Source organism: Equus asinus, chromosome 24, assembly GCF_041296235.1.
Source record: "Equus asinus isolate D_3611 breed Donkey chromosome 24, EquAss-T2T_v2, whole genome shotgun sequence".
NCBI classification, from domain to species: domain Eukaryota; kingdom Metazoa; phylum Chordata; class Mammalia; order Perissodactyla; family Equidae; genus Equus; species Equus asinus.
In genome coordinates, this window is record NC_091813.1 from 65,676,623 (window position 1) to 65,699,554 (window position 22,932).

General features: G+C 40.1%; 1 long non-coding RNA gene across 1 annotated transcript in view; it reads right to left on the minus strand.

The window, feature by feature from the left end:
* Positions 1-474: 474 nt before the first annotated feature.
* The window catches only part of LOC123279534 (uncharacterized), an 82,657-nt gene continuing 60,199 nt past the window's right edge, over positions 475-22,932 (minus strand). The window contains exon 5 of the long non-coding RNA XR_011497722.1: positions 475-22,402. This is a non-coding gene — a long non-coding RNA (uncharacterized lncRNA). The remainder of the gene's footprint in view (positions 22,403-22,932) is intronic.

A 22,932-nucleotide genomic window follows, 5' to 3' on the forward strand; every position in this document is an offset into this window, starting at 1 on the left:
CACCCACAGTCACACACTCATACCATGCACACACACTCATACCACACACACACACACACACGAGGCTGGATCTCCAGAAACCCTAAATCAGTTTCCTTCTGTCTCTCACCCTCAGGGTGGCTAAGCCAGCCTCACCTTCTTCTGCATCAAATCTCAGGGACCAGGACCCCAGGCTCCCCACTCACCTGGGAGAAACTCGGCTAGAGATTTCATTTATGCGCATGTCGCCTCTACTGCTCTTCCGTGATGCCTGTTTCATGACACGGATTGCATCATGTAGTTTAAATGCAAATTATTAGAAAAATCCAAATATTACCTAACTAATTATATTTGGCTTTAATTACAAGTACTAATTGGTGTGGCCTCCTAGAAAAATACTGGTTGATATCAATTATATAACTTTACTGGAAAGCAGGTCCAATGCTTACTGGCTTATCCATACTAGCTAATTAAGTAAAAATTCATTGCTAAAAACTCAAGCAGATTAGCATCATTTGTGTATTTTAAATTATCACAAAAGTATGGAAAATGAAAACCTTTGCAAATATTGTAAAATAAAATGCAAGGTATTATTTGTACATCTTTATCAGAAAACTCCAAAGAATTGTTTTAAAAACTATTAAAACTAATAGATTTCTGAAAAGTAGCTGATTGCGAGAAAAATATACCAAAACAAGGAATACTAGTTCTCTTACATATCTATGTACCTATGGAAGTGAGAGAGAGAGAGAGAGATCTCTGTAGACAGTAACAACAAAAATATAGATTACTTATATTAGTATTTTTTTAAATATGAAGGAGCTATACTAAGAAAACAATAATGTGTCCAAGAAGACAATAAATGAAATGAAATCCCATGTTACAGATTACAAACATTATTTTAAAGATGTTTATCTCCTGTAATTACTTTTCGAGTTGAACTCCACCGCAGGTCTCCAAATCCAATGGCGCAGGTATCGTGCAGGAGAAGCTGGGGCTCTTCCTGATGGATCTAAACGTGCACCTGGCCCAGGAGTTGGAGAAGACGAAGGCGGATCCGGAGGCATCGGCCAGGTGAGCTAGCAGATATGCGACAACACGTGTGAGCTGCCGCAGTGCCTGGTGACCCTGCACCAACCTTCTGAGCACGAAAGGCTTATGTCCTCGCTTCGCTTCCACCTTCTAAATCTCATGCAAAGGTCTCTTCTGGCCCAAACAAATGGAATGACGCGGGGAACAGAATTCTGTGAGACGCACTTGCAAGTTAGCCGAGTTGACACGACACAAATTCACCACAATCATACAGACACAAATTTTTCAAAAGCTGCGATTTATAGATCTTTGAGGGTACAAAAAATTTTTCTAAGCATGATACCAAAGGCAAAAGACATCAAGGAAAGACTGAGAGATTTGACTTCATAAAGTTATTTTAATTCTGCTTAAACAACAACAACAAAACCAAATGTAAGTAAATAAAAAGACAAAGAAAAAAAGGGAAACACTTGCAATATAGTGAGAGACAAATAGTTAATCTGTTTAATATATAAAGAAGCTTTCCAAATCAATAAAAAAGAGATGAACAACTAATATTTAAAATGTACAATGGATAATAACTTTTAATTCACAAAAGAAGGAAGAAAAAGAAACAAAATGGCCAAAATACATTTTTAAATGTAAAGACCCATTGGAAATCAAATAAATGCAATATGGTGTTCCCCAATCTGTTGGCAAAGGTGTAAAAATAAGTATATATCCTAATTTGAAGAAGATATTGGGAGATCAAAACTTTAATGTATTCATATACTTTGACACTGATTTTTAAATTTTTATTAATTTATCCAGAGGAAAATAACACATCACAGAATGATTATCACAGTATGCCAAGGCAAAAAACTAATAAATATTTTTGAATGGATGTGAAAAAATTCTTCTGCTATAAGAATGTTTATAAAAGCAAAAAATAGAAGAAAACTGAAATGTCCCAAAATAACGCATTAGTTAAATAAACTTAGCCATCTCCATTCACTAAAATACAGTCCAGTTATTGAAATTTTTTTGTTATAAATGTAGAACTATACTATATATCAATAAATGAAAAATAAGCAATTTAAACAGTTTTGTCCTGTGGTCTCATTTTTTGTAAAAAATGTTGTATATCTACGCATACACAATCACCCACAAACATAGATAAAAGTAATGGAAGGATATACACTAAATTATTAATAGAATCACTGTATTTATTTTCAATGAATGTGTGTTATTAATGTAGTACAAGAAGCAATAAAAGTTACTTTTAAGTACTGTTAAAAATCTTGAACACATGATAAAACTATTTATTTTCCCTTTCTTCCTCCCCTGAAATGTCTGTACTCTTACTGAGTGTATGAAGCATGAAAATAATGAAGAGAATAAGATGGATTTAGCTGGAAGGATGCGGGAACTCTTCCTGAAAGAGGCGACATTTGAGATACGTCTTAAAGGATGGGCAGAATCTTAAGTGGGAGAGTTGGGGCTGGCGGGAAACGCCGGTGGATGTGGGAGAAGAGACGAGCTCAGCTGGAGGAGGGGCCGGTGTAGAATTGCATGTCAGACATGCAGCTGAAAGGCTGGGTTCAAAAACGATAGGTGGGCTTCTCCATCCTAACGAGGAGCAGAATTTATCAATAAGGACACATTGCATATTGATGTGTAACCTGGAGCAAGGCCTGGAAAGTGTGTCTTGACCTTCACTCGTGGGTCATGTGCCTGGAGCCCTGTAAAGGGCCCAGAGCCGAGGATTCTCGGTACAGTTCCACGCAGTAAATGGTCACAGAGATTGATCCAGGTGATTTGTTTATGAACACAAAGGTATTACCACTAAGCATTCCCGATGCATTTGCCGCCCACAGAAATCATTTTTGAAGATGGATATTGATAATCTAGGTCAAATGAGTATGAAGCACCATATTCCTTTGCTCTGGTTAACATTATTAATGGTAAATAAGTGAGAATGGATCCTTTTTTTTCTTTTTCATCCCACAATATTCTTGTAAGATCCTTTTCTCTGGAATGTGCACATGTCACTCTGAAGGTAAGCCCAGGCCCACGGGTCTGATTGCCACAAGGCAGATCACGGAGCTCCAGATCCACGGGACTCCACCTCCACTGATCTCAGAACCCACCCTCCTAGTTCTATGAGTCTTTGTCTAAAAATGCATAGAGTTTGCCCATCTTGACTAAAATGACTAGTTATTTCAGGTCAAACAAACAATTCATGTTGATTTTTTTAAATTACACATAGTGTCTGCCCATTTTCATGGGACCGACTGATTCGATCAAAATCACCCAACAAGTCTGCACCCACCTTCGGAAAGGATTCCCAACCATTCGTCAAGGGGAACCACTGCGTGCTCTCTCCACGCCATGGACAAGACTGTCGTTGTGGTCTGTTATCACTGCACAGAACCGCCGTTGAATGTTAATTGTGTATCCCTCCAGCTGACTGACTCTTATGACTGGAAGTGAGCCTCACAGAATAATTACTGTGTGTTCATTGATAAAATGGGAAACAACACCATCACCAATCATGTTTAACCTTCAGCTTCTAACTAGGAATAGCACAAAACCATACATTTTTATTATTTCCATAGATCATCCTCCACACTCCTGGAATGATGTCTCTTCTTCCCACCCTCTCCAGTCTGAGCCTATCCATCCTCTATCATTTTCTCTAGTGTTTTAGATGATTGGTCACTTAATGTAAAACTCTCACTAAAGCTTATGTAATAGCCACAAATAAAAATTTAAAATATAGAAGACTCTAAATTAAAAGTATCTCTTCCAAGTGGAATTTGCTATTTAACCAAACCACGCAAAGCAGTGAATAATGAAAGTGTTCTGCTCACTGGCCCAGTCCAAAGAGGGCCACTTCTCCCAGGTCAGTTATTGCCCGTACCGCTGACGTATAGACAAACTCTGCTCTCATTTCTGTACAGTGAGGAAAATCCTAGGAAGAGCAAGAAAATTGTTCACAAATTAAACTATTCTGAAATTTGATATCATGAACCATGAATCACAAACCAAAGAAGCCAGAAATACGATGAAAAGTGTCTTTAACAATTAAGAAAGCACTGACTTTAGATCACTTCTGTCCAGATGTACAGCTAATCCTCAAAATTCTTACCAATCTTACTTGAAAGTGTACATAAATACACTTCAGAAAGTGTAAGTCTGTCAAGGTGTTAGGGCAAGAGATGTTATGAAAATTATGTGCGAGTGCTTAGTTGGGGTTAGGAATCAATTTTCCCAGTGTTTTTGCTTTGCTCTCCTACTGCTTTCCAAAGTTTGATGTTTCTCATTTACAAAAAAATTGGAATATATTTCATTTAACAGAAAAGTTGGATTTAACTCTATAATTTGTAAATATTTATGCATATTTTCAAAGAATACATGGGCTTAACTACATTTTTCCCTGATTACTTATATGCCTAATACATCATGTTAGATCTCACATCTCGCACTTTCACAATAAAACGTTCAGATGAGAAGGCGATAACCCAAACAACCTGACAACGAATCAGCAGACACTTGGAAAGAAGAAAACCTGAAGTTAGATAGAATCTATAAAATTGGTGCAGATTTAATTTGAGGGCTATTTTCTACTTAAACTTCAAAAAAAAATTTGTGTGTTCAAGGATGAAATTTCTGTTCAGATTTTGCAGAGGGTTAATAAACAGCCTAACAAACGACCAGCTGGTGTCAGCGACCCTACCCCATTTCTCTTCCACCTTCACTCACATGGCAAGTGGGATATGAACGCGTTGTTCTGCATCGTATTCAAGGATGACACTCATGACAGTGATTGCTCCACTCCTGCTGTGTGACTGAGAAGCCCAATATGGTACCAGGAGTCCTTTCTGTAATTTGCACATACGAAGCTTGTTGGGAGATTTGTGACTGCAGCTGCCTTTAACAGAGCCTGCCATTGTTTATATCTCTGCCTCCAAAATACAAAATGGGCCGCTGCTAGGAATGAGCCACTTCATTTCCTGACCACCGCGAGCCAGACTGATGTCTCTGCTGTTCTTTCCCAGATGTTCCCCAGCACAGCCATGTTGCTGGAGAGTTGTGTTTTGCCTCGTTCAGGGATGAACAAGAGAAGTTAACTTGAATGGTAAGCATCCCTTTGGTTGAGGACTGTGTACACTGCATTGACTCAACAATAAAAAATGAGAACCGGTTCTAGGTAGGTACTCTGTGTTAGATAGCTGTGATGAGCGGTGGACGGAACACAAAGAGCGTGAAGCCTAGGCTGTGCCGTCGAGGTGTTTACGAGGTGGACACACTCCTGAAATGGTGCAAGTCAATGAGTGACAGCACAAGGACGGGACAAGGACTTCTACGAAAGTTAACTAGAGGCAGAGACTGTTTCAGGTGTGGGCATGAGGAAATCCTTCATGGAACAGAGAACATTTGAAACAAAATGATCAGAGAGGGCACTTTGAGCAGGTAAGGTGTGAAAAACAACACCAAAGTGGCAAATTGACAGCATGTTTTGGGGATGAGTATACAGGCTGGGTCCAAGGAAAAGACTAGAGGATATAAGAAAACAAAGCAGGCTGGAGCCCGAGCGTCAGGATGCAAGCCATTAGAGATTGTAAGGAGGCTTAGAAAAGAATTCAGTTAAGGGGTAACCAATCCATGAGCATGCTTGAGTAGTCCTGATGCTGGCACAAACTAGTTGTATGATACCGATCAAAGGATTTAACCTCAATTTTCAAATCTGCAAACTGAGAAGATTAGAATAGAAAAGTAGTTCTCAACATCTGAGTGCAGGAATATTTAGAAAATTATAAAGGAACAGTTACGGCTCCCACGAAGACTTGAGACAGGAGACAGGTCCATCCTGGCATCGAATGGACCTAACCAAGGATGCGTGATGTTCTGTTACACATGGAACAGTCCCACCCAAAAATGTCCCCCAGGCATAGTGGAGTAACCTATTCATTACTATCTGAGCCTAGAAGCCAATTCTGTTCTAAGTTCTAAGAATGTTGTGTGCAGGTCGAAAAACTGTGTATGAATTCTATTTCAGCTAGCAAAGAGGATGGTACAAAATATTTATAATTCAAAGGGTCACTGTGCCCACTGTGGTTGAGAACATGGGGTGAGCTGGTCCCCAAGGCCCTTCCAGATCAAACCATCTATTATCGTGCTGATGAGACAGAGTCTGGCTCAGATGTGTCCAGTGAACTCTCAGAACCTCGGCGCGCGATCCTTTTGCAAACACAGCCATAGATTAGTAAGTGATTCCTTAATGGACCAAAGGAGCAATGCCAAAACAGATCCTTCTTTCACTAACTGAATTCTATTTATCCCTCGGCTATTTACTCTTCTGGTTAAGTATAAGCTTGAAATCCTTAGGACTTTTCAGTAAAATCCTCATCAAAAACAAAGGGCTTTTCCCTTTACTGTTCTGACGCATGCCTCTGGTACCCTATGCCTGCTAAGCATATTCATCTGATGGATTTTAAATGACATTTGAAATGTCATGACACACATTTTCTTCCCCTCCCATTCTCATTCTGCCTCTTGCGTGAAAGCAGGCCTGGCAGTGATATTTTTCACCATGTCTTCGGTTCAGCAAACGTAGATTTAAGCCTTTACACTTTCAGCATGTTCTGGACTGTCCCCAACACACCTTGAGCAACCCCCTGGCCAGCAGTGGGTGCAGGCACAACTGGAGCCTGGACCATCGGAAGACCCCCGCTCTCCCTGCCGGCTGTCGGATGTTTGCAGGGCCCCAGGGAGACGCTCAGCTAATCAGTTACAGGCTGCCTCATCTCTCCAGCGCTTTGACTATCTGCCCGATCTCTCCAAGTTCCTAACCTCGTGCTTCCTCTTTCCTCCTACTAGATGTCCTTCTGGGAGACACTGGATACGGGATGAAACATTTCGACTCCTCGGGCCTGTGAGCTGGTCAGCATGTTCAGCCCCGGGGCCCGTTGCTTTGTTTATCTTTCCTACTTGTCCAGTGGGAGGTTTGGCAAAATGGGAAGCCTTCAGATTGTGAGTCTTGGAAAAATATCTGAATGGTTTGTTGTTGTTTTTTTAAATTCCAGTCATTAATAACAGAGGGCTGACACTGTCTTGCTTGAAAATGAAATTGTGCGGTTGAATATAGCAATCTTTCCGCTCTGACAATACGGAGGATGCTTCCCATTCTACCGTGTTCTTTTAAAACTGGAATCAGGGGTCCATTAGTGACTGTTTCACGCAAATCGAGGCTAGCAGCACCAAAAGTAAGATATCTTCATGTTAAAGAAGCAAAAATGTTCTTTCCCAAGTAGAACCCTGTTGACCGTCAGTTAAGCCATGCTTTGTTCTTGACAGACTGAACAACCTGAAGGAAGAGAAACTTGGGGATAAAAATTTTATGGATGCTCTCTGTTTTTTAATGATAGAATAATGATGACGTTTTCTTGTGGAGACACTATGAAGGGAACTGAAGCAAAGAGGCCTCTCAGTGAAGGATAAATGTCATGAAACCTGATCATCGTGCTCAACGGGCTTAGAAGCACTTGCAGATCTGGGTCCTAGGCAACAACAATGTGGATAATCAGAGCTGGATGGATTCTTGACCCTTGATGTGGCCATACCTCTCCTCTGGACACAGAGGCCTTCAAAGGGGCCTGCTCCTGGAGGAGGGTTCTGGTGAGCCAGGGGCTGAGACACTGGTTGAATAACTTCAGTCTCTGCAGAGCTGTTCATCACAGCTAAGCCTGTGAGTGTTGGAATGATGTGTATGTTATAGGCGGGTAAGGCCTCAGCTTCAAAGGCTGTAAAACACAGTATGTGGTATCTTACATCACTTCTCAAATCTGTGCGAATTCTGATTTCCCTGTGACAAGGCCTTCCCGTTAGAATGGGAAGTTCAAAAGTACAGCGTGGTTTGGATTGACTGTCCAACAATAAACATCCCTGTGAATGAAAAAGTCAAAAGTAATTGATAAATCTGCTAGTCCTCAGGATGGGCCACAAACCTCTGTCATTTATGAGATATCATTTATCCATCAACTGTAATGTACCTTCTTCCTTCTCCTCATTTCCTCTTATCCTGTATGATAGCTGATTATTATCATTATATCTTTGTTAGTCTGAACTCCAGGATCTGCAATAAAGGTCTTGTGGACTGAAATAGCACAATCTGTCATGCGCTGGAATTCGCCTGCTTCACAGAGACTTCGAGTGAAACACATAATTGGAGCGCTCCTTTGTCTACACTTTATCCACAGCCATAAAATAGGGAACAGGATAGGGCGAGAAGTATGGTGTTTCAGTTGAAACCAAAACACTAAAAGTGTTCTAGAGTTCAAAACTTCTTGAGTAGATAGCCTATCACATCTACAAGAGGCATAGCTACAGTTAAATAACTAGTTCTCTCTGCTAATCTGTAGAAAGTGTAATCAGCTAACCTAACCGAGAAGTCGGTGTGGAATATCATTCTTTTGCTGTATTGTAATCATTCAGCATTTTCAACAGTTCTACAGACACTCAGCTCATGACACAGTCTTTTCTCATAAGATAAGCATTCTTGAAAGAGTAGATTGAGAGAAAATAAAAAGCATTTAGAAAAACATTTCCACTGACATGACTTTCCATTAAGATAAAGAGTTTTTCCTTAAAAAATTAAAAGCGAAGAAAAAGAATAGAAAAAGAAAGAAAGAACAATTACAACAAACATCAACCACGGTTGTGGGTTTCTAGGAGCAAGAGAAAACAAAATAAACCACTGAATCTAGAGACCTGGGTTGGAAGACGAGGCAAGTCACAGGACCACTCATTGGTGGGATCGGAGGAGTTGGGAAGTATCTAGGTTGTTACGGTCACTTAAAACTGGAAAATTCTATGACTTAAATGTCGTAGATGAACTTGGTCCCTTCACATGGGGCCAGGTTATCAGTGGTACTTGCAGCTCAGCCCAGTTGAGAAAGGGTTGTGTTTTCTTGAGGGCAGTTGTTTAGTGAACTAGGCAGAGCCGTGTACTGGATGGTCAAAAAAGCTGGTGTCTAGCCCCCTCTTCAGAGGCAACAAGCAAAACATGAATCCCAGTGCTTCAATGTGTCCACTAACAAACCTTGATTCTGAGTACTTTCTTTCGTTGGTTTAACACCAGGTCTTACACTGTAATATAAAAACAATAAGACAAAGTCCTCGGAGGTCCAAAACATGGCTCAGGTGACATGTTTGGTGATTCCATTTGGTGATTATCTTTGACATGCTACTGCTTTGATCATTCACACCTTTAAAGAAGCCACTTTTTGAAAGAACAAACTTTAGAAAATTTTTAACTAGAAAACAGAAGCCTCCTTAGATTTATGGGTATTTATTTCCTCTCCAAGGCAGAGTAGTGATTGCTGCCCCACCTTCTATTCCTAGTACTCTCTGATTTTAGTAGCTACTGATTTTGCCAAAAGCTGAAGACATCAAGCCCATTTGCGATTAGTTCTACTGGGCAAATAACCTTTTAAAAAAAGGATTTTACCCCAATTGGTTGCAAAATTGCTAGATTTGAGTGGGATATTTCCTTAAGTCTACTAAGGAAAATTAGATTCTGTGGGTTTAAAAAATACTTTAAAACCAAATGTAATCAGAAAGAAAAGAGCCAGAAGTCATCTCATTCCCCTACGTGGTTGGTGGCCAAAAGCTGGGAAGGGACAATAGTCAATAGTCTCCCTGACTGTGAAAGGTGATCCACTTGCTGTGGATGGTATGGAAGCCAAGAGTTGCCAGACTCAAGTCCCATCAGGTCTTGCCTCATGAGAAAACTGAAACCAGAAATCTTACTTGGCTTTGAGCTACATTCAAAGGGATGTTTTTTAAATTATTGGGATAAAATCTAACTAAGCCTGATATGATTTAAGAACACAAGTCTTCTCTTCCTTGGTTATTTCTTTCATCTTTCTTTTATTCCATCTCCATCACCTGAGCTTTCTTTCTCTCCAAAAATGCAGCAAAGATGGGAAAAGATAAAAAGCAGATTGGCCCATTGCGTATTTTTTTATACTGAGATACTTTGAAACAACCATTTTTTTGTCCCAAAATGTTTTCAAGGTCAAGGGGCTAAAGGACCCTGAGTGAGCTAAAAAATTTAGAGCATCCAACAAATTAAACTCCTTCCCTTAGCATGTCCATTAGGATCTTTGAGTCTTTAATATAATTTAAAGCATTGTCCCCATAGGGAGGTCTAACATTTTGCACAGTTACATTGAAATAGTTGACCTGCCTGAGGAAACTAGAAGAATTTCAAGGGTATATTTCAAGACCTTGTTTCTGTTGATAATAGTGTTCCAAAATTTATATTTATTAATATTGCTTTATTTTGGTCAGACTCCCACAGGAAATCCTGAGGAGTGTACGTTTCTGGCATATTTTATCTTAGATAGTTCCATCCCTTTGGTCTTGCATCCTGATGGCTAGACGAAGAGTACCTTTGAAAGGCTCTGCTCTTTAATAGAGCTGAGGATGACAACAAGCAGGAACTTCAACACTCTAGGAAGACAATCTATCTACTTTCTCCAGTTATCATTAAAATGTCTTTTAGACGTAGGTCATAACTGGAAACCTATAAATGATGTCTGTGTAGTAAGCACTTCCCACAGAGCTGGAGTCCCAAGTGATTAAAATTTATCACATTGTTCTTATGGTTACAAATACTGCTGATATGTGTCATTACTTAGAAAGTACTATTCATAACATTTTGATTTCAGTCCAAATAGTTTTTTTCCTGAATTTCCCATAAAATGCTCTTGATCTTTTTTTTTAAAGGTCGGATCCACTTCTCCTCTGAAAGAACAAAGAAAAAGGGGTTGATTGTTCTCTAGTTTACATTTTGTTTCGTGTGATATATTTATTGCCTGGTGGGATGCATCTAATTTTCCACTGGCTTTTCTGAGAAAGTAATTAGGATAGAACTTAATCCTGTGCAACAAGCAGGCTCTAAGCTCTTTCATGAATTAAAAGTTATGGGGTTTAGTATGTCTATTAAAATGATTTGTAACCACAAGACCTCATATTTGAGCAGTGCTTTGTTTTTCAAATATGCATCTTATGAAAGCACAAATTTGCTCTTCGATTTAATGGCACAATATGCATTGGTGTGCCCCAGAGTGAGCCCTTAGCCTGGTAGGATTGGTTAGAACACAGGACCACAGGGCAGCCTCTCTTTTAGCCTCCTGGAGAGCTCAAGATTTAAAACATTTTCAGCATGATTTTGTAACCCTCATGCATTATTGCCATGCTCCTGAGAGTTTATATCTTAAGGCAAAAGGTTAGCGCAGTGTCTCCTCAGAGATTCGATTCTTAGGAAGTATCTTGCCTGGAAAGCAGTGGATTGAACTGGCTTGTATTTTTTGAGAAAATAAAGTTATGGAGACAGCATGCCATCTGCTCTTCTGCCTACATGTTCATTTTCTGAAAGACAATTTGAGATGACTCTGGCTGGACACATCTAGTTTGATTTCTAAATTCTGGAACTAAGTGTACCGTGTAGTAACATTGAGCTATCAAGAAAGGGAAGGGAACAAGATGCTAATGGACTTTAAAAGCAAGAGTTTGTAACTAAGGAATATATCAAAACTCCTACCATGATTTCGACTCCTAGTTATGAAAAGTTCAACACCATCTAAACATCTAAATTAACAGACAAATATATACACTATTATACTATAATTTATCATTCTACATTTTACATTTCAATGTAATTTAATGTGACAAGAGATGCTATTTAAAGATGCCCCAAATTTTTACCTCATAGTTTTAGAAATAAATGAAAAAGATAAGGTGAGCCTCTTCCCTTAGAATTCTGCAGTCAAGAGAATTTGAGGATTAAGTAGGCAAATTTCCAAATCTAGGATTTTTTTTTTAATTTTCAAAACAAAATGTACTAGTTCTTTCCATTGCTGACATAGTTGGCTCTATGTAACTTTTGGAGCAAATCTCTTTTTGTATAATTATCTTGCAGTTTAGAGTCATTTGTGGTGGGAAAAAAAAGCCAGCTGGTGGCTAGAAGAAATGAAATATAAGGGGTGTTGATAGGAAGAAAAAAAAAAAGGACCATAGAATTGTTTTTATGAATCTTATTAAACTCCAAGGAACTGACTTATTTTGTCATATGGGTATTTTATAATATCAAATATTCTTGGAAACAAGAGAACCATTGGCTGGCACTTCACAAGCATTTGTTATCTAGAGATTTTTTGTTGTATGTTAAAAGACTAGAAAGAGACAATGGCACGTAAATGCAACCAACACAAAATTTCTGACAGTAAAGGAATTTTACAGTTAATGTACTTTTCAAACTGCTTTGATCGGGGTTTTATGTATATTTGTTCTAATTCATTGTGCCTGTTTATATTGAGAATTATATTGAAAAGGCATGTATGTAAGCAAGACGACCAAATAACCAGAAAAACAAGCCATGTCTCCTAGATACCTGAGCATCAAAATTGAATTTTCCAGTCAATCAACCAGTTTCTTTGTCTATGTGATAACAGAAGCTAGCTTGGTGTTTTGCTTTTATGTTTTGTAATGTCTCTAAATTTCCTAAAATAACTGATTGTTTCAGAAGGTTTGCATACCAGAAAAACATTTGTAAATATTCTAAACATCCTTAGAATTGCACAATACCAGATTCAGAAGGGACTACAAAGGTCTGGGTCTAAATTCAATGTGTCAGTCATCTTTCTTGAGCCTCTCCAGCAGGCGAGACGTGCTGATCACCTGAGGCAGCCCATTCTGTCTACACAGGATTGACTATAAGTTCATCCTTATTTGGAAACTCCTATGTATTGGTCTTTGTATACATTTGACAGTAGAGAGAATAGACCTTTTCCTCTTTAACAATAAAGCTCTTCTTTCCTCCAGATAAAACATCTTCTGTTCCTGTAGTTTTTCTTCTTTTGACATGATTTTATATCTATCCTCTCACCAAGTACATCTTGTGTTTTTCAAAGCGTGATCTCTTAAAGAGTGGTGCCTAGATATGAACTCAGGATTAAAAAAAAAAAGTTTTGACCACTGTGGAATGTTGAGTGGGGTTATCACATCTTCCTTAGCCTGGAAAGTTTACTCCAACATTGACCTAAATCCTATTAGACTTATGGAAGCTCCATTGTTCTGTTGAGTTATTTTGAACTCACTATTACCTAAGAGACCTAGGCCATTTTTTCCCAGCGTTTTCAACGTGAACTATTTTTCCAGCTGGTTTTCTGAACCCAGGTACAGGGCTATGTATTTGTTGTTTACTCCTATTAAACTTCGTTGTATGAGTTCAGCCATTTGTCCAGCCTGTGAAGCTCATTTTGAGCCTAGTAGTGTCATCATCAGATTCAGTAAACCCCAGCTCATTTGACAAGCTGCCTGCCAAACCATTGAAAACAACATCTGGAAGGCAACCCATTCCAACATGCTCAACTCTGGCCCCTAAACCTTTCTCGCTGAAGTTTTAATCCTTTCCCAGGTAAGGCAAGATCTCAAATAGACCATGCTTAAAAAATGGACTTATCAACTCACATCCTTGATTACTAATAGCACTTTATTTTTAAGCAAGAATAGCATGCCTACCAAAGTAAAAATAATCCAGGGAAGCACAATGCATCAAAGTCATTCATTATGACAACATCTACTTTTGATTATTTATCTTGTCTTTATATGAAAGTGTTGATGATGAAACTCAGATTGTGTTTACCATGTTAGATCTTTTCTTTCCTTAACCTCATCTAAAGTGAGGACAGGCTTAAGCAAAGGACTGTGAAATCTCCTATTAAATAAAAATGAAACCAAGGCAAATTCTCCAAGTCAAATAGAATTTTTGTATCTAAGGGTTTTCAAACTCTGCTTGCTGAGCTACGGTGCCCATAGGACTTATGCCATTGTTAGACACTATGAAATAATAAAAACAAAATAATACTGTTGGTAAAATGTAACGGTTACCAAAACTTCCCCCAGAAGCACGCACACACACACACACGCTAATCATCGAGACAGAAGTCTCTGCATTTAACTTTAAAATGTACGATCATCAAAATGCTTGAGCAGCCCATGTGTAGGAGTGATAGGTCTCGCACATATTTATGAGCCGCCTTAAATCCTTTCTGGAGCAAGGAGGAAAGTAAATAAAAGACACAGCCGCGTATTTAATGAGGAGGGAGAGAGAAATCTAAATTGGTATGCAGTCACTGCTCCCACAAACCATTTTATTTTGTAAATAATGAAATCTTTAGATGCCTCCTTTCAGCTGACACTGCTAATGCAGGAGACACACTATATCATCCAATGTCATGGATATGTTGGACATCGTTAAGAAGAAGTACAGTAACAAAATGGCTTTTTTAATGATCTATTACCCTTTGAAATTTAAATAAATGTAAGAATGCCACCTGCCATCCACAGAGTGGTTCCCAATCGTCCTCAGGGGATATGCCTTCTTCTGTGACTCTGGGAGGAATTCCATGGTACTGAGTCAGAGCAGAATGTCTTTAGTTTAGCTGGAACTCACACAGGGATAATACAATTCTGCCTGTCTTTTCCCCCACTTAAAAATTAAACAGGAAACACATATGTACCATACATGTAATATAAATGTATCCTGCTGGTTTTATTTAATTTTCTCCTCTCTAATCCAAAAATTTCATCCTTTTCTCTTTTCATTTTTCAGAAAAGAATAACCAGACACTAGTAGTTTATTTGCAGGTTTGTTGGAAATCATTTTATTATACGTCTCTTTGAACAGAGAAGTCCTTTTCATCAGAGACAATGTTTTGTTCAATTGCTTTTTGTTTTCAATTAAGTGACATAAATTACCCCATTCATAGGGCAAACAGGTGTTCATTTGTAAGGTAATCTTGTTTTTGTTTAATTAGTTTATTGAGGTCAGATCGGCTTATAACATTGTGTAAATTTCAAGGGTACGTTATTATATTTCAGTTTCTGTGTCGACTGCATCACGTTCATCACCAGTAGTCTAGTTTCCATCCATCACATGTGCCCCTTTACCCCTTTTACCTTCCCCCCTTCCCCTTCCCCTCTGGTAACCACTAATCTGTTCTCCTTATCTACATGTTTGTTTATCTTCCACATATGAGTGAAATCATACAGTTTTTGTCTTTCTCTGTCTGACTTACTTCACTTAGCATAATACCCTCAAGGTCCATCCATGTTGTTGCAAATGGCACTATTTTGTATTTTTTATGTCTGAGTAGTATTCCACTATATATACACCATATCTTCTTTACCCATTCATCCATTGATAGGTGCTTGGGTTGCTTCCACATCTTGGCTATTGTGAATAATGCTGTGATGAACATAGAGGTGCATGTATCTTTCTGAATTATTGATTTCATGTTCTTTGGATAAATATGCAGCAGTGGAATAGCTGGGTCAAATGGTATTTCTATTTTTAATTTTTTGAGAAATCTCCATACTGTTTTCCATAGTGGCTGCCCCAGTTTGCACTCCCACCAGCAGTGGATGAGGGTTTCCTTTTCTCCACATCCTCTCCAACACTTGTCATTTCTTGTCTTGCTAATTATAGCAATTCTGACAGGTGTAAAGTGGTACCTCATTGCAGTTTTGATTTGCATTTCCCTAATAATTGGTAAGGTTCAACATCTTTTCATGTGCCTGTTGGCCATCTGTGTACCTTTGCAAAATGACTTCCTATCCTCTGCCCATTTTTGGATTGAGTTGTTCATTTTTGTTGCTGTTGAATTGGATGAGTTCTTTGTATATTTCAGAAATCAACCCCTTGCCAGATATATGATTTTCAAATATTTTCTTCCAGTTGCTAATCCTGTTTTAGGATTAAACTGTTTATCCTACATATGGCAAGAGCAGATCCTCTGTCATTAAGCCCCAGCCCACCTCCCTCAGCACTCCTTCCACTGCTCCCAGCCTTACACACACTCCAATGAAGCCCAAAGGCATAGCATGCCAGATTTAGCAAAAAACTTACAGAACGCCCAATCAAATTTGAATTTCAGATAAACCACAAAGAATGCGTTAGTATAAGTATGCTCCAAATATTGCACAGGATATACTTATATTAACACATTCTTTGTGATTTATCTGAAGTTCAGTTTTAACTGGGTGTCCTGTATTTCATCTGGCAATCCCGCAAACACATCTTCTATGCATTGTTTCAAGCCATTTTGTGCAGATTTTCCCCTCCACCACAGATGACCTACTGAGCCTTGTCAACATGGAAGACCCAGCTCAATTGGCTTTTTCCCCTCCTCCATAAAATCTCGGCTGACTTGCTTCATCCCAACCCCAGCAGAGCTGACTATTCCCTCTTTGTGCTGTGACTACGCCCTGTACATACTTGAGTGTAACAGTTACAAGCAGTATCTCACCATTTGTGTGTGTCACATTGTGAGGTCTCTGGGACACAAGGCACTTTACTCATCCACATCACCAGTGCTAAAAGATAGTAGGCACCACCGGAGAACTTCCAGGTGGAGGCAAGAGCAGAGGGTTGGAGCCAGAAAAACGATGGGTATCCTGGCCTCTGTCACCCTATTATTAAGACGGTGGACAACACAGTTGGACTCTCAGGGCCTAAAGTTTCTCAACTATGTATTTCTCTGAATTAAAGATCCCTGGCCAAGTAACTGTTGAAAATTAAATGAAGCTGTTTATATGTAAGGGAACTGTCACCAAGTGCACGGTCTCCAAAATAGTCACCTTCTAATCACACTGCCCTCGTCCAACTGAGGGTACACTGTCTTTCCTTTTCTTTCTTGATCATCTGGAGAGAATTTCAATTCCAATTTTCAAAACAAGTTTTAAATTTTGTCTGATAGTGGCCTAATATACTCCCCTTTCAATAAGATATTTTGGTTGTTTTACCAACTTTATCCCCAAATTCTGATCGAATGCCTGGTTCTGCATGTTCTCCCTTTGCGATCAAACAGTGCTTCCAATCCAAGCATAGAAAGGGAGCAAAGCTCTGCTCCCAAAAGCTCGCAAAGGAAGAGAGTTTCTAAAAATTACTCTTGTCTCATCTGTCTGACTCACATTCATCTAAAAATAAAAGGAAAACTAGGAGAAAAAATAAACGAACAGGGGATAACGTGCAGCCTCACGTCTCTAAGTCAGATAACGAGATAATTTTTCTGCCTGCTCTATATTTCACTTTACTCTCCAAAATGACCTTTCCACCCCCTCAGCCCTATCACTAAAATATAAATCCATTAATGAGGAATCTTTTCTTCCCCTGTCTTTTTTCGTATCAATCTCAGCAGGATGCTAGTCTGTTCTTTGCGTTCATTCACTTTATAGCTATTAAAAAGAAAATATAGTCTGGAGACGGCCTGTCTCCAATTGGTTAAGCACAGGATGAAGAAATAAATTCCTGAGTTTCTAGCCTTCATCTACCACTTGTTTTCTATGCAAAGCCTAAGGAACTTTCCAAACCTCTTTTTTATTTTTTCTCTGTGAAATGGGTGAATCATTTCAAAAATATCTTTCACTTATACCATTTTTTAACAGAAAACAAAAAGTTCTTAAACCATTAGTGTTATTATAGTTAATGGTTTTCAAAATATACTTGCCTGACTTTGGGTTCCATAGGATTTAATGTCATCGCTCATCAGATACTATGAAATAATTATAATAATAATAGTAAAATGTAACAGTTACCATAACTTTCTCCAGAAGTACACACATTCTAGTATAACTTTCAAAGCTAAAGAAACTAGAAGGATCACTGAGAAAAATGTGTAAGAATCAATTGGCAGACATCTTAAGAGACATATATAGGGTGGTGCCAATCCATTCACCCATTTCCTTGTTCCTTCATCAAATGGTTAGTGAGCATATACTATAAGCAAAGTTTGGTGACAGACTCTTTCTGAGTTCCATTTCCTCAATTTCCTCATGGCAATGGGACTGTACTAATAAGTGTACAGCAAGCATAACTCAGGGGTTAATATCTTAATGTCCCTAAATTAACCCTCTAATAATTTTGTCAATATAAACATTCACTGAGCTTTGCTGCCTCTGAGATCACATTCGTGCTTTCCTAACAGAATGGCTGCCTCCTGAAGACTAAGGTAACTTTCAGTCGACACTGTGCATGCCCCGTGATGCTACCTTCTCTGCAAGGTAAACCATGAAGGGGTTACTAAAATCTTCAAAGACCTTCCTCATCTTGAAATTGACGTTAAAGGAGTCTGTAAGGGGCAGAGTAACCAAGCCACCCAGTTTCTAAAGAGCTCAGTGGTGGCCTGGCTCCAATGTCCACAACAATATTTACTGTTCACCTACTCTGTGCAGGACCGGGGTATCTTCTCCCTCTTCCAGTAGGACACCATCCACATATAAACCTAATGTTAATGAAAAACTCAAAGCTTCCCCAGGATGTCTATTTGATAACACCTAGTGAGACATACTCCATGCTAAGAAAAGATGAATGATAACTTGAGCTCCCGATTCCAAGGGTCCCATGGGTATCTTATGTAATTAAATTTTCTCTGAATTAGGGTATGTATGTAGATCTTAAAAAGAAAAGGAGAAACAGAGTTTATGCAGTTTCATACCACCTTTTGTGCATTCCTAGAAGCAGCTTTTTCAAGATGGCTTGAGAATTCGATCAGGAGGACCACATCTATGCATATACTCTGGAATGATGACTTTTGCTCTACCCAGGAAGGTCTCACAACCCACAGCCTCAAGGGACACACAGAGAGGAGAGGGAGAAAGAGTGAGACCACCTGAGTAAACCAGGGTATCAATAAACTTCATAACTTCATCATCTCACATGTAGGTAAGTTTCTTCCAATGGAGGGAGGGAGAGATCTTGAGATAACAACACCTTACCATGAAGGCCTCAGCAGGGTACCTTGAAGATCTAGCACAGGTAACCCTGTGGCATGGAGAAGCCTCTGGAGCCAGCCTGAACCACGCTGTTAGAAGTGCAGGAACCATGAAAATAAGGCCTCAAATCCTAGTCCTAAAAGAGTGATCCTAATGAAAGTCAGGAAGGCAATGTAAAAGAGATGAAGTATACTTTTACTACACTGCTTGAAGTTTTTGTAATAAGCATGCATCACTTTTACAAAAACAATGAAAATGTTCCTAAAGAGAAGGAAGGAAGGAAAGGAGGGAGGGAGGAAGGGAGGGAGGAAGGGAGGGAGGGAAGAAAGGAAGGAATGGAGGGAGGGAGGAGGGAGGAAGAGAGGGTACCTGCTTTGCCCTTTTAGAACTGGTACTCATAGGAGGCTGTGGCTTGCAAGACTAGAGAACACAACCGAGTGCCTTTAACCATATGGTTCTCTAAAGCACTTCATCATTTCTGAGCCCAGATGATGCTCTCTGACTCCTGCAGCCGTAGAGGTTAGTGTAGGAACTTTGGATCAGCTCCCATCTTCCCTTAGTTCCTCAAGAATTCACTTTGGGTGCTGCAGCACAGAGCGCTGGAGAGGAAAAAGAACTCCCTCCACTTAGAAGAGCAGATGAGAAGATTCTCAAAGCTTTCTGCACTGACGGGAAATCATCATTCTTGACCTCTTTCTCTCTCCCTCCAGAGGCTCACAGCTCTTTGTAGACACAACTGGAGAGATTGAGCAGTTTCTCCCATATTTCCAGGTCAAAGGGGCAAGGCTAAAGTTGTTCAGATATTTACTGAAAGCCTAATAAGCACAAAACATAATATTTGGCACTATACAGATCCAAAGAAATAAAAGATACGGTTGCCACTAGAGCAAGAACAAACATATAAGCAAAAAGTAGACGACAAATGAGCAGGAAAACAAGAGATTTTAAAAGGTTATGGCTAAAGGCAAACATACAGACCATGAGGGCCCCCTTGACCAAAGCAATGTATCTCTATACACTGCCTTCTTGAAAAATGCATTTACCAACATCTGTTAAAGGCACACGTGCACACACACGCATGCACACATATAGATATACACACACACACTCACCAGCCTTTTAGAATAAAATTTTTAAAAATAATCAGCAGTTATAAAAATATACAAAGTTTAACTATTACAGGGAGGGCAGAGATTAAGAATAGATGGCATATACTGAGCATTTGACAGTGTTAAATGTTCTAAATGCATTTGCTCAATTAATTCCTGCAAAAAACTCATGGGATAAGGATTATTACCATTTTATATCTGAGGAAACCAAGACTTAGAAAGGTTTAAGTAATTTGTCTAAGATGTCACAACTAACCCCATGTCCCTGACCGCAGCGGTATGTTAGAGATAGAGATATCCCCGTCGGGGATACGTTAGAGGATCGTGGGCAACATTGTACATACACAACACTAGCCTGTTCTTAGGGAACTTAGTGTTTCAGACAGATTCAAGAGTGCCGTAGCACCAGCTTAGTTATTCACATAAAAAGACAATTATTAGGGGCCGACCCTGTGGCTGACTGGTTAAAGTTCTACACCCTCCACTTTGGTGGCCTGGGTTCGTGGGTTCGTATCGCGGGTGTGGACCTGCTCCACTCATCAGCCATGCTCTTGTGGCATCCCACATACAAAGTAGAGGAAGATTGCGTAGATGTCAGCTCAGGGTAAATCTTCCTCACACACACACACACAAAGACAATTATCACAAGAAAGATTCAAGTAGGTTTTGGCAAATTGGCTAAAGAATAGGATTAGCTGAGAAAAATTGTTTGAAGGAAATGGAGGTTGGAAGTAATTTGTAAAGAAAAGCACATGGACTGTTCATTCATATTCATCATTAAACTCCTGTTGAACATCTAATATTGCAAGTTCCTCCCTTTGATGATGACAACAGAAATATGAACAAGACAGATACAATTAGCTGCCTTCAAGGAGCTAATAATAATCCTGTGGGAGGTGATGGGATGGCGGAAAGGTGAAGAGGAAGTGGACAGACAACACAATGGGCAGTAAGTCCTATTATGGAGCCGTGAACAAATGTGGAAGAGGAGGGTGGAATCCCAATCTCCACCTGCGGGAGCTGGGGATGGCTTCACTGAGGTGACGACAGCTGATCTGGGCCTAAACAGATTGGCAAAGTTTGCCTGAAAAATAAAAGATGGGGACATTTCTGACAGAGAAGAAAGTAGGTACAAATGTATGAACTTAAGAGACTAGGTTTTCTGTAGGAGAAAAATCAAGCACTTCTAAAATGCAACGAAACTAGAAGCTCTATAAGGTAAACTTGGCCGTGGCCTACCGGAAAATAGGGAAAGGGAGAGGGGCAAGCCCAGTTAGTGTGAGAAGCAGGAAAAAGGAAGAATGGTGAAGAAATTATGGCTGCTCGTCGGGAACTAGGAGGTTCAAATGCCTCTCCTTTTCTAGGCCAGAAAACGTCATCCTAGTCCATCCCGTTGTTCAACCCAGAAACCAAAGCATCATGCCTCCTTCCACTCCTTCTTCCCTGCATCCCGTCAGTCACCAAGTCCATCCATTCTGTCTCCTAAAGCCTCTCCTAAAGCTCCACTCCCTTCTCGGCACCCTCAGTGCCACCCAGCTAAGATAGGTCCTTGCATTCTCTTGCTCGGGAAAGTGCAGTGGCCTCCCAAGCGTGCCCTGCCAGGCCATTTGCTCCCTTTAGCCAGCAAGGTCTTGTTAAACACACAAGTCCACTCACGTCACTGTTCCAAAGGCTTCTCAATATCCTTAAGGTAAAGTTCCAACTGATTCCCATGCTTCCCAAAGCCCTCTCCAGCCTCTCCGTGTTGTTCCCTGTACCCCCTCCCGACTCTGCCAGCCCTAAAGCGCACACACACTCCGCGGTCCGCTAATGTTGAACTCCCTTCCTTTCCTGACACGGGGTGCCCTCTCTTCTTGACTTTTGCTGGTGCGGTTTCCACTGTCTGACGCGCCTTCTGCACTTCAGTTGGCTGACTCCAACTCACCCTGTGGGTCTCACTGGACGCGCCACCTTTTCTGGGAAGCCTTCCCTACACCGGTTTACGCATCCTCCCCAGTGACTACCCGACACATTGATCTTCCTCTTTCCCAGCCCCCTGAAGTATGTAACTGCCTGTTTACATATCCGAGTTCCCAAATAGACCTTAAGTTCCAAAGAGCAGGACCACATCCATTGCGTTCATTTTATCCCGTAGCAGCTGGAGCGTCATTAGACAGGTAACGAAGGGCTGAACGAATCTTACTGACTCTGGGCCAATGCTGACGGGGGATAGAAGACTGGTGAATAACAGTGGATAAGTTGCATGAGGTTCAGCTACCAACTCCCAGAGCAAACCAGCAGGGCATCTGAGAGTTAGGCAGCTTTGATCAGGTGGCTTCCAAGCAAAACAGGCTCGGGGCTGCCCAGGTGTTCTGTCCGCCTGCACCTGACTGTGCAGCTTAGTGGAAGCCAAGAAACTGAGTCCCCTTTCAGGGCTGGGGGAGGTTCTCTTCACAGCTGGGGTCCAAAGGAGGGGAGTCCTACAACGAAAAAATCTTGAATGTGAGGCTTGGGCCAAGCTGGGGTGAGAAAGTCAAGAAAGCCACAGAGAAATGATCTGACATAGCCGATTGGAGAAATACCAGAAATTAGTTTTTAGTTCTCTACTGTAAGAAAATACCTAAAATATTGGACATCCTATTATAAGAGGTGCAGTAGATAGCAATTTATAATTTATTCCATAAAACAATAGGTACTACGTACTTCAAAGAAACGCAAGAGTCTAATTTTCTCATCTCCTAAATCGAAACAGTCTCTTTGTCCATGTCCTCTACTTTGCACCTGAACTTTATTTCATTCTTTCACTGTAATCATCTTCCCTGATGTTTATCAGAGTCCTTGTACTGGTTTAAATAAAGTGGCAAGCAAAAGCAAATAAACCATGGCAACCTGCTCTTCATGACAAAAGGATAATGCCCTAAAGTTGGCTTAACGCAAATTCGAATAAATATCTGGCTATTTGGAAAAGTCAGAGGAGAGGGCAGGAAATGACACTAGATAAAGGAGGGCA